Source organism: Bufo bufo, chromosome 2, assembly GCF_905171765.1.
Source record: "Bufo bufo chromosome 2, aBufBuf1.1, whole genome shotgun sequence".
NCBI classification, from domain to species: Eukaryota; Metazoa; Chordata; class Amphibia; order Anura; family Bufonidae; genus Bufo; species Bufo bufo.
Window position 1 is genome coordinate 152,774,580 of NC_053390.1, and position 13,266 is coordinate 152,787,845.

The following is a 13,266-nucleotide window of genomic DNA, read 5'->3' on the forward strand; positions in this document are numbered from 1 at the left end:
AGGAGTGACCCTTTCATATTGTCGCAGAATTATCCTATAATCACTGCTATGTATACAATCTGTCCACAATTATGTAGTTATACATTTTAAATCAATAAAGATTGAATTTAATATAATATATGTGTGTGGTTATGTATTTGGTGGTTTATTTGATATACCTGCTTCCGCTAAATATTGATTAAGGGGTTCTATATATCTGCTTCCACAAAATACTGATTAGGCCTCTTTCACACTACAGTATGTCGATTTCAGTGTTTTGCGTTCCGTTTTTCACGGATCCGTTGTTCCGTTATTTGTTTCCGTTGTGTCTCCGTTTCCGTTCCGTATGTCCGCAAAAACCTTTCAGTATGGTTTCCGTATGGTTCCCGTATACGGTCCGTTTTTCACGGATCAAAAACGGAAGCCAAAAAAATGTGACATCATCATTTTGAACACATCCCCTTTTTCACTCCCCCTATTTAACTTGGTCATGTGATCGTTGTGACTCCATTTTATGCAGCTACTTGCAGCATTGAGAGCGTACTTGGAATCCTGTGTTTGGCAGACATTGGTTTCTGGCTACAATTTTCTGTTGCATCATGGCTGAGGAGAAAATGGTTCTCTTGTGCTGGCTGATTTCTCAGGAACACGGACATCAGCCTACTATTGTGAACGTGGAACCGAAGAGGAGGCATTGGGTTCACCCAATTGTCTCTCAGCGGCGCAGGAAGGGTCATTTCCACATGCTGTACATGGACCTGCGACAGCATCCCGAGAAATTTTATGGCTTTTGTCGTATGTCTGTGAGCAGCTTTGACTTGTTGTTAGCGTCTCTGCGCCCTGGCCTCACCTACCAGGACACACATCTGAGGCGCTGCATTTCTCCAGAGGAACAGCTCATCGTCACGTTGAGGTATGTATATTTATAATTATTTATACATTTGTGTGATAGTGTAGATGCAATGTGATCATGTGCATCTAACGATAAATGTCAAATGTGGGGAGTTACACTATATGTGTGTTGCATTATGCTTTTTTGGATTGTGTCTTTCAGATTTTTGGCAACTGGGAATTCATTTTCATCTCTGCATTATGAGTTCCTGCTGGGAGTCTCAACAATTTCTGGGATCGTTAGTCAAACCAGTGATTTGATTTGGCAGCGACTTCGGGAAGCGGTGATGCCAGAGCCCAAGGCTGAGGATTGGATCCGAATTGCTGAGGGTTTTCATGTCAATGCTCATTTTCCTAACTGTATTGGGGCACTGGATGGCAAACACATACGTGTTAAGAAGCCTCCTCACTCAGGGTCCCGGTACTACAATTATAAACAGTATTTTTCTGTTGTGCTAATGGCCTTGGCTGACAGTACGTACAAGTTTATCATTGTGGATATTGGGGCCTATGGGAGCACTGCAGATGCACACATTTTCAGTACTTCTAGAATGTGTGAGAGACTTCGAGCCAACCAGCTTGGCCTCCCAGAGCCCAGATTGCTGCCAGGTTCTGCGGGACCACCGGCTCCATTTGTTATTGTGGCTGATGAAGGCTTTGCTTTGTCACCACACGTCATGCGGCCCTTCCCCAGACGCAACCTGGATGACAGCAGACGTATATTTAACTATCGGCTGAGTCGAGCACGTCGGTATGTTGAATGTGCATTTGGAATACTCTCACACAAATGGAGAGTATTACTGTCATCCATACAGATGTCGCCGGACAATGCCACCCTGGTTATTAAAGCATGTGTGATCCTGCATAACTTCGTCAGGATTCATGATGCTCCATCAGAAGTTGATGAATTTGCACCTGGTACTTCTTCATCATCTGGAGTGTTGGACCAGACCCTACATGGACGACCTGGAACAGCAGGGCTTGCAGTTCGGGCTCTCTATGAGCAATATTTTTCAAGTTCTGAGGGAGCATTGCCGTGGCAGATGGACGTAGTTCATGGCAGACTATGAAGTGTCTGGACTCTGGTCATCTTAGTATTTTTTGTTTTCTAGTGATTATTTTAGTTATTTGGGGGGGGGGGGGTTCTATGTAGATAGTGTAGGGACTCACAAGACAAAGAGGACCCTTGACGTGGGCTTGTGGGCTGGGGTTAAAATGTAGGGCCATTACCAAAAATTCTCAATGTTGTCAATGAAGTTCAATGATAACATATTAGTATTCAAATTTTTTGGTTGGGTGTACTACAATAACCCTCTAATACCTCTAAAATATGTAATGTTGTAATAGGTTTGTAGAGTTTATCAGACATGCAATGATATTTATTGACATCGTAACACATCTTTTCTTTCTTTACGCAGGCAGAGGATTTCACACCGCTGTCCAAGGTCCTACCATTTCAGTTGATGTCCGCACCTTTTTTTACAACAATTGCCATAGCAATCCATGACCCATATGTATGTTTGGATTGCAGCTGAAATGATCGCCCTGCGGCCCTCCGGCTGTTTGCAAACTTCATTGCCCAGCATGGCTGCACATCCTACAGTTTAAATTATTACATGCCGGGATGAATAGTTTGTATAGTAAAGTTGTTGGCCATCAGGTTGAGCCTAGATGTCAAAGAATATATGCCCTGTCCTAGTTGTATGTATGTGTATATTCAAATAAAGACTTTGTACAATATTTGCACTGTATGCATGTGATCAAATACATTGAAAGTATAACCTTCGAGATTATAGTGAATGATTGAATAAAAGTCGACACATAGAAGGTTTTTTTTTTTTTTTTTTTAATGGTCATTAAAACATAACCAACAAAAATATGGCTTTCGATTCAGCTTTTTAAAAAAATAAAATGTATAAATAATAACACAAACAAATTATATTTTGAAAAGTTCCTGGGTAAAAGGACCTTGCCCCTGGTGATGAGGGGCAGCCACATGACTTTGGGGTGGGTAGGTGACTGGACCAGGTAAACTTTGATGGGGCATAAATGGCTGCTCCTGGGAAAAAAGAGGCTGTGAAGCTGAGCTGGGCCTAGCATGTTGAGGGACCATGCTGTGCCCTGGTTGTGGTTGTGGGCATAACCTGAAAGCACGGTTTTTGAGATTATCCACACAACACACAACCTCATGTGGATCCAAAGGTGTTTTGAAAATTGTCAAAACCGAGGTCATTATATCCACAAAGAGGGTTTGCTTATATGCGGGCAGCTCTTTAAAAAGATGAGCAAGCCCGCTTAGCATCCTCTCCTCACTCCCTTCTAAATGTCTCTGCCGCAAATACTCAAGCACCTGAGTCTGTACCTGTGCCTGACTATTTGCGGCAGAATCAGGGTTCGGAGGTGCCACCCTTCTCATGCGTCGCTGTCTCCTTCGGGGCTGGGGACTGGATTCAAGGGCTCTAGATGCTCCTTCCAGAGCAGAGGACTCCTCCCTCTCTTCATCTGGCAGCTGCTGGACAGGTTCCACCTCCTGTTCCCCAGGACGAGGGGAGTCCTGCCCATACGCTGCCTGGTCCGACTCACTGCTGGTGTTGCCAGTTTCCCTCTGTGGCTCCAGGCTGTCAACAGTGCTGTGGAAAGACAGATAATTTGAAACAAACCATGTGTATATATGAAGTGTCTAATAATTAGAAAACATATTCCCAGCATATTCCCAGCACAAATGTTCCGACACTTATGGATGCTCCTTTGCGCACTTCTCAGCTGTTTAAAGAATGTCTTCTATTTGTGCAGGTCATGTCAGTATTTTAGCAATGCAAGATGGTAATATTATTGTAGCATGGTGTGGACAAGGGCAGTATAGTACTTTACACATACCAAAGTGTACCAGGCATGTGCAAACCAGGTAAAGTTTCAGCATTGCCTTTTAATTAACAGGTCTTTTCCCATCTCAAACAATGGGGGCATTGTCTTATAGGTGTGTGTCCCAATGCTGGGACCTAGACCTATCCAGAGAACAGAGCCCTGAAATTGAACGACAGCACACTGCACATGCGCAGCCACCCTCCATTCATTTCTATGTGTATGCGCTGGCTCAGCTATTGCCGTTTGCCCCCTAGAAATGAATGGGAGCATGAGGCGCACATGGGCGGCACACTCCCATTCAACTTCTATATGGGAGAGGAGGGGATTATCGCTTGGTGGTGGACGGTGGCCATGAAATCTGGCCTCCTGCATTCCCAGCGCTCCCCGATCCTTATCGATATAGGTGCAGGTCCCAGTGGGGGGGACCCACACCTATCAGACAATGGGGGGCATATCCTTGCGATATGCCCCCATTGTCTAAGATGGGAATACCCCTTTAAAATACATTACTTTCTCGTATGTTCTAAATGTGTAACTAAAATCTAAGCCCGAAGCTAGGTTTGATTTTTCGTGTACAGTATAAATTACAAACATGACAAAATATAAATATACTCACGTCCTCACATCCAGCACTGGCCTCAAGAAGTTCAGTTACCGGGTGTAGACATAGGGCTTCTTCCGACGGCCACCCTCGCCACTACGTCTAAGGCCGTGCACGCGTTCCCGCCAGTACTGGTCTCGGCAGGACTGCCAGCGGGTCTTCACACGTTGGACTGTAGAAATATGACATAACAACCTTTCAATAGGATTATATACATACGCAATGATAACGGAACATAGAAAAGACAAAATACTAAAACATATGTTAGCAATGCATTTGAATATAAAGGGCTTTAGGCCAAAAGTCGTTAGGTATCATTTATTAAAGTATGGAACATTCATAAAAACTGTTTTTCGAATATCTGTTGTTTAAAAAAAATGACGCCATAATCTTGTTACCAACATTTTTTAAAATAGCGTCATACTGTTATTGTCTCAATGGTTACAATAAAACCCTACAATCCATCTGCAGTGACCATGCTTGCACAGTACAGGTACAATAGCGGATTTATGCAAGCTATACTGTTACCAGCCAAATGATCGGGGCGCACGTTTTCACAATACTAACCAAAGCATGTGCACTACTGATGTATCGCAGGGTTGGTGTAACCACGGACACGTGACAGGGATTTAAATGTTAAAGTGTTTTATGTTTACATACAGGGACTAAATATATGCAGATATACTGCTGTTTAAATAAAGAATATACAACTCAAAGCATGTCCAGACATAATATAGCTACCGGCTTATAGCAGGCCATGATGGAAATTAGACTATCCCTACAGCAGGACATACCACAGTGGTCAAGGCTGCTGTCATCAATCAGTAAGTGACCAGTAATAAAGCCTTTTCATTCCATACAGAAAAAAAGGTTGCTTTATATATGGAAAAAACTGTTATTGCATCAATCATTTACATGTGCTTTTTACAATGCAGCGTTTTCCTCTACGGCGGAACGAATGTTTATGTTCTGATACGGGAGTGAGTGATATATAACGCTGCGTCGTGGAGCCGACGGCCGGCGTGACCGATGCTCAGGGTATGCGAGCGGACGTCGTGACCCGTCGCTGCTGAGCCACAGGTGAGGGGTGCCCGCCTGGGGGACACTGCATGTGGGAGCGGGGGTGCTTAGCGCAGGGCCTGGAGCGGATCAGAGTGCCTGTCTCGGGGTGCCGGAAGCGATCGGGAGTGCGGGCAGTCTCTAGCGCAGCTGGGGACCGGCGGCACGCTCGGCAGCCCCACATGTTATACATAGCGAGACGGGTGTGCAAGCCACCCTGCCTACCTAATCACTGTAGCGACGAGCCCGACGCAGCCGATCCCCCGATCCTCCAGTGACGCATGCCCTTCTCTGGCACCAACCCACAAGCCGATTCGAAATCGTTCGAACCGACAAGTGGGGGGAGGAGGGCCAGGTTTAAATAGTGAACGCCCCGCCTCCCCTCACACAAATGCGGCACTCTTAATTGCCTACCACTTGTGCTCAGCCAAAGTTTGGCAACAAGAAACACATGGCCACAGTGGGCTTGGCCTAGCATTTGTTAATGACGGATCCGCAAAAAACGGATGACATACGGATGACATACGGATGCCTTCCGTATGCATTCCGTTTTTTTGCGGACCCATTGACTTTAATGGAGCCACGGAATGTGATTTGCGGACAAACATAGGACATGTTCTATCTTTCCACGGAACGGAAAAACGGAAATACGGAAACGGAGTGCATACGGAACACATTCCGTTTTTTTTGCGGAACCATTGAAATGAATGGTTCCGTATACGGACCGTATGCGAAACGCAAAAAACGGACCGCAAAACGGAAAAAAAAAACTGTAGTGTGAAAGAGGCCTAAGGGGATTGATATACCAGCTTCCAACAAATATTGATTGAGGCCTGCGCTACACCTGCTTCCACAAAATACTGATTAAGGGGATTCTTATAACTGCTTCCAGCAAATATTGATTGAGACCTGCGATATACCTGCTTCCGAAAAATAACTGATTAAGGTGTTTGATTTAGCAGGTTTTTATATGCCTGGTTCCACAAAATACTGATTGAGAAGTGCAATATACCTGCTTTCACAAAATAATGATTAAGGCCCCTTGCAGACGAGCGTGTCCGGATTAGGTCCGGATGCATCCCGCGCGAGTAGGAACGCAATTGCAGTCAGTTTTGACTGCGATTGCGTTCCGATGTTCAGTTTTTATCGCGCGGGTGCAATGTGTTTTGCTTCCGTGTGATAAAAAACTGACTGTGGTACCCAGACCCGAACTTCTTCACAAAAGTTCAGGTTTGGGTTAGTTGTAGTGTAGACTGTATTATTTCCCCTTGTAACATGGTTATAAGGGAAAATAATAGCATTCTGAATACAGAATGCATAGTACAATAGGGCTGGAGGGGTTAAAAAAAAAATGAAAAAAAATTAACTCACCTTAATCCACTTGTTTGCGCAGCCGGCATCTCTTCTGTCTTGTTCTGTGAGGAATAGGACCTTTGAAGACGTCACTACGCTCATCACATGGTCCGTCACACGATACATCACTATGGTGATGGATCGTGTGATGGACCATGTGATGAACGCAGTGACGTCATCAAAGGTCCTATTGCTCACAGATGAAGACAGAAGAGATGCCGGCTGCGTGAACAAGTGGGCGAACAAGTGGATTAAGGTGAGTTAAATTATTATTATTATTATTTTTTTAACCCCTCCAGCCCTATTTACTTAGCAAACTGTATTCAGAATGCTATTATTTTCCCTTATAACCATGTTATAAGGGAAAATAATAATGATCGGGTCTGCATCCCGATCGTCACCTAGCAACCGTGCGTCAAAATCGCATCGCATCCGCACTTGTTTGCGGATGCTTGCGATTTTCACGCAACCCCATTCATTTCTATGTGGCCTGCGTTACGTGAAAAACGCAGAAAGAGGAGCATGCTGCGGTTTTCACGCAACGCACAAGTGATGTGTGAAAATCACAGCTCGTGTGCACAGCCCCATAGAAATGAATGGGTCCGGATTCAGTGCAGGTGCAATGCGTTCACCTCACACATTGCACCCGCGCGGAATACTCGCCCGTGTGAAAGAGACCTAAGAGTTTCTATATACCTGTTTCCACAAAATACTAATTGAGGGGAACGATTCACCTGTTCCCACCAAATATTGATTAAGTGGTTCTATATACCTTCTTCCACAAAATACTTATTTAGGGGTGCAATATACCTGCTTCAACAATATACTGATTAAGGGGATTGATATACCTGCTTCCACAAAATACTGATTAAGGGGTTTGATATACCAGCTTCCAACAAATACTGATTGAGGCCTGTGATATACCTGCTTCTACAAATATTATTTTTCTCTAGGGACTTTGGCACAGGGTCAATTTGAAAATGACAGGCAGAGGAAGAGGCAGGCCATTCCGCAGGGATGGTAGGGGTCGGGAAGGTGCACCAGGCCGGAGCCTAAGGGAGTGCGTGCGATTTTGTCAAAGAACGTACCAGAGTTGGTTGAATGGCTCACTCAGCCTTCCGCTTCTGCACCCTCCTCATCCTCTGTATCTGCACCCTCCTCACTCTGCTGCGTGCACCCCCAAAGACACCACCACCACCATAGCCCCTCCACTCGAGTCAGAGGAATTATTTTCCCATTCATTCCCAGACCTTACTGGTGCACAGCTATTCTTGGCATCAGATGAGGAAGAGGAGGCAGCACTGGCCGCCACCCAGCGGTCTGAAGACAGTACCCAGATCAGCCCAAGGAGGTTGGTCCCCGCTGTTGCTGCCTACTCCGAGATCTCTAATGTCAGTGGTGGTGAAGGTGAAGATGGACGTCACGTAAGTGCACACAAGAGAGGAAGAGGAGGGGAGTTCAGAGAAAGAGACAGAGCAGCAGAGAGGGAGGAGAAGGAGAAGAAGCAGACAGGACTCACAGTGCACTGGAGGCAAAAAGCAGACTGCAAATGTATCTGGAGCGAGCCATCCACCATGCACAGTCACATCTTGCGCTCCCAAGATGCCAGCACATGTCTTCGCAGTGTGTTTTTTTTTTTTTTAACATGTCAGCTGCTGACAATACACTGCGTGCAGAATTATTAGGCAAATGAGTATTTTGACCACATCATCCTCTTTATGCATGTTGTCTTACTCCAAGCTGTATAGGCTCGAAAGCCTACTACCAATTAAGCATATTAGGTGATGTGCATCTCTGTAATGAGAAGGGGTGTGGTCTAATGACATCAACACCCTATATTAGGTGTGCATAATTATTAGGCAACTTCCTTTCCTTTGGCAAAATGGGTCAAAAGAAGGACTTGACAGGCTCAGAAAAGTCAAAAATAGTGAGATATCTTGCAGAGGGATGCAGCACTCTTAAAATTGCAAAGCTTCTGAAGCGTGATCATCGAACAATCAAGCGTTTCATTCAAAATAGTCAACAGGGTCGCAAGAAGCGTGTGGAAAAACCAAGGCGCAAAATAACTGCCCATGAACTGAGAAAAGTCAAGCGTGCAGCTGCCAAGATGCCACTTGCCACCAGTTTGGCCATATTTCAGAGCTGCAACATCACTGGAGTGCCCAAAAGCACAAGGTGTGCAATACTCAGAGACATGGCCAAGGTAAGAAAGGCTGAAAGACGACCACCATTGAACAAGACACACAAGCTGAAACGTCAAGACTGGGCCAAGAAATATCTCAAGACTGATTTTTCTAAGGTTTTATGGACTGATGAAATGAGAGTGAGTCTTGATGGGCCAGATGGATGGGCCCGTGGCTGGATTGGTAAAGGGCAGAGAGCTCCAGTCCGACTCAGACGCCAGCAAGGTGGAGGTGGAGTACTGGTTTGGGCTGGTATCATCAAAGATGAGCTTGTGGGGCCTTTTCGGGTTGAGGATGGAGTCAAGCTCAACTCCCAGTCCTACTGCCAGTTTCTGGAAGACACCTTCTTCAAGCAGTGGTACAGGAAGAAGTCTGCATCCTTCAAAAAAAACATGATTTTCATGCAGGACAATGCTCCATCACACGCGTCCAAGTACTCCACAGCGTGGCTGGCAAGAAAGGGTATAAAAGAAGAAAATCTAATGACATGGCCTCCTTGTTCACCTGATCTGAACCCCATTGAGAACCTGTGGTCCATCATCAAATGTGAGATTTACAAGGAGGGAAAACAGTACACCTCTCTGAACAGTGTCTGGGAGGCTGTGGTTGCTGCTGCACGCAATGTTGATGGTGAACAGATCAAAACACTGACAGAATCCATGGATGGCAGGCTTTTGAGTGTCCTTGCAAACAAAGGTGGCTATATTGGTCACTGATTTGTTTTTGTTTTGTTTTTGAATGTCAGAAATGTATATTTGTGAATGTTGAGATGTTATATTGGTTTCACTGGTAAAAATAAATAATTGAAATGGGTATATATTTGTTTTTTGTTAAGTTGCCTAATAATTATGCACAGTAATAGTCACCTGCACACACAGATATCCCCCTAAAATAGCTAAAACTAAAAACAAACTAAAAACTACTTCCAAAAATATTCAGCTTTGATATTAATGAGTTTTTTGGGTTCATTGAGAACATGGTTGTTGTTCAATAATAAAATTAATCTTCAAAAATACAACTTGCCTAATAATTCTGCACTCCCTGTAGTGTTGCCATCTGCAGCCTGTACTGTCAAAGAATAAGTCGCGCTAAGCCCAACACTCACCTAGGGACGACCGCCTTAAGAAGGCACCTGGCCTCCCATCACCGAGTCCAGTGGGAGCAATGTCGTCAGAACCCACAAAGCCACACTCCCGGTCCTGTTTGCATTCAAAATCTGGCGCCTGCGCCGTACCTGTCTTCAGTCGGCGCAGGCGCACTGAGAGGCGGACGCTCGCTCGGTCGCTCCATCCTCAATGCGCCTGCGCCGATGACATCACATCTACACCCGGCGCAGGCGCATTGAGAAGGGGGACGCTCGCTCGGCGCTCCTTCCTCAATGCGCCTGCGCCGGGTGTAGATGTGACGTCATCGGCGCAGGCGCATTGAGGATGGAGCGGCCGAGCGAGCGTCCGCCTCTCAGTGCGCCTGTGCCGACTGAAGACAGGTACGGCGCAGGAGCCAGATTTTGAATGCAATCAGGGCCAGCAGAGAAAGATCCCGTCCGCTGGCCCTGTCAATCAACATGCGGAGGGGGCGTCTTTAGGATAGGAGGATGCGGCTGCTACCAGCAAGTAGCCGCCCTACTTGCTGGTAGCAAGGTAATTTGCATATTTTAAAAGTACGTTTTTAACATAATCTGCTGAACCAAAATGATTAATTACAGTATGTATGCATAAATCGCAGTATAGGGATTAAAAGTAACCAAAAAAAAAACAGTTTAGTGGGGTGACAGAAGCCCTTTAAGTTTCAAATTTCTGGTGGAAAGCCATACTTTATCCCCTATTTTAAAATTGTAAAGATTGGTGCTGGTCTGCGAATCTGCCGCCTTCTTGTAATTTTCTTGAGCCCTCTCTAATGTTCCTTTTAGTAGCTCTAAATTTTGCTGTAATGCAGAGATCCTTTCCGTGACTGCTGGAATAGGTGAAAAGGCGGGGAGTTTGGGAAGAATATTTTTATGATACCCCAAATTTGCAAGGGAGTTTGATGTAAACTGCACCCCATGATCCGAGATAACTTCATCAGGTACTCCATGAAAAGAAAACACATTCTGAACTACAAGGTCCGCGGTATCTTTGGCAGAAGGTAGGCCGGTACATGGAATGAAATGTGCAGCCTTGGTGAGCTGGTCAACTACTACCAAAATTTGTATTTTTTACCTTAGAGGTAGGTAGATCTACGATAAAGTCCATGGAAATAGAACCCCAGGGATGAGAGGGGACCGACAAAGACTGTAACAAACCCATGGGTGAAGAACGTGGAGTCTTGCATTTAGCACAAACATCACATGACATGATATATTTCCTTACATCCTGTTGATAATTGGGCCACTAAAAGAAACAGGATAAAAATTCCTGTGTCTGCTGTACTCCTTTTTGACCCGCAATCTTAGAATCATGGACTAACTTTAACTTTTCTTAAGGATTAAATGCACATCATCAGGTGGTTGAGACAGCAAGGAGTCGGTGTCATTGGCCTTTTTTATCTCTTCAAGCAAGTCCTTATTATGGATTACTCCCACAAAATTAGACTCAGGAACAATAGTCTTAAGCGGAATCGTACAAGTGGAATCATTGGAAAAGATACTAGATAGAGCATCTGCCTTGCCGTTATGGGAAATGGGCCTGTATGAGATTACAAAGTTGAATTGGTTGAGGAAGAGACTCCAACGAGCTTGGCTAGGAGATAGACATTTGGCAGATCTAACAAATTCCAAATTACGGTGATCAGTCAGAACTATTATTTGCTGTGAGGTTCCTTGAAGATGATGTCTCTATTCCTTAAAAGCTGCAATGATAGCTAACAGTTCTTTATTCCCCACATCATAATTATTCTCAGCAGGAGATAAACGTTGAGAGAAAAAAGCACAAGGATGCAACTCTTGTCTCCTGTTCTCTGAGACAGAATAGCCCCTATAGCACAGTCTGAAGCATCTACATGCACAATGAAGGCGAGTTCTGGGTCAGGATGAACTAATACAGGGGCTGTAGTGAACTTGGACTTTAGGAGACAAAAAGATTCCTGTGCTTGGGGAGACCAGGCAAAAAATATTTTTTTTCTTAGTCAACTGTGTAATAGGAGTAATTATTTCTGAGAAATTCTTAATGAAGCGTCTATAAAAATTGGCAAAACCTATGAAACTTTGAACATCTTTTATGCTCCTGGGGGGAGGACAATCTACTATTGCTTTAATCTTGCTAGAGTCCATGTGTAGACCATGAGGTGAAATTATATAGCCAAGGAATTGGATCTCAGTCTGGTGAAATAAAAATTTTTCAATCTTAATGTAAAGTTGATTCTTTCTTAGACGTTCCAAAATGAGATTCACGTGTCTCTGATGTTCTTCCATAGAGTTGGAAAAGATCAAGATATCGCCCAAATAGATGACTACGAACTGGTCCAGAAGATCTCTGAAGATTAGAGATGTCGCGAACATAAGATTTTCAGTTCGCGAACGGCGAACATGAATTTCCTCAAATGTTCGCGAGCGGCCGAACCGGGGGAACCGCCATAGACTTCAATAGGCAGGCGAATTTTAAAACCCACAGGGACTCTTTCTAGCCACAGTAGTGATGGAAAAGTTGTTTCAAGGGGACTAACACCTGGACTGTGGCATTCAGGAGGCGGATCCATGGCAAAACTCCAATGGAAAATTACATAGTTGACGCAGAGTTGGGTTTTAATCCATAAAGGGCATAAATCACCTAACAATCCTAAATTTTTTTGAACAACGTGGTTTAAAACATCCAGTGTGTGTATACAATCAGGTATGATGTTGTATCGATCAGGTAGTGTAAGGGTTACACCCGCTTCACAGACATTGACAGACCAAACTCCCCTTTTAATGCACCGCAAACAACCGCAAACAGTCCATTTGCCCAACCGCAAACTCCCCATTTGCACAAGGTTGGATACCAAGCTAGCCATGTCCAGTTGATGTCATTGAAGGTTTCTTCCTCCACCCAGCCACGTACAACACCAAGGGTCTTGCAACTGCGATTATATTTATTACAGAGAAATAATAAATTGACTTTAGTTTTATCTGCAAGGTATTGTGACACCCTGTAACGGTATAAGTGGTGGCCTGGCAAGTGGCCACAGTATAGTCTGTGGGCCAGACACTCACTGGCTTGCAACTGCGATTATATTTATTACAGAGAAAAAATAAATTGACTTTAGTTTTATCTGCAAGGTATTGTGACACCCTGTAACGGAATGGTGTGCACACAGTACAGTCTGTGAGCCTGCAGCCTCTCATTGTTTGTCAACTGCGATTATAAAAAAAAAAAAAAATAA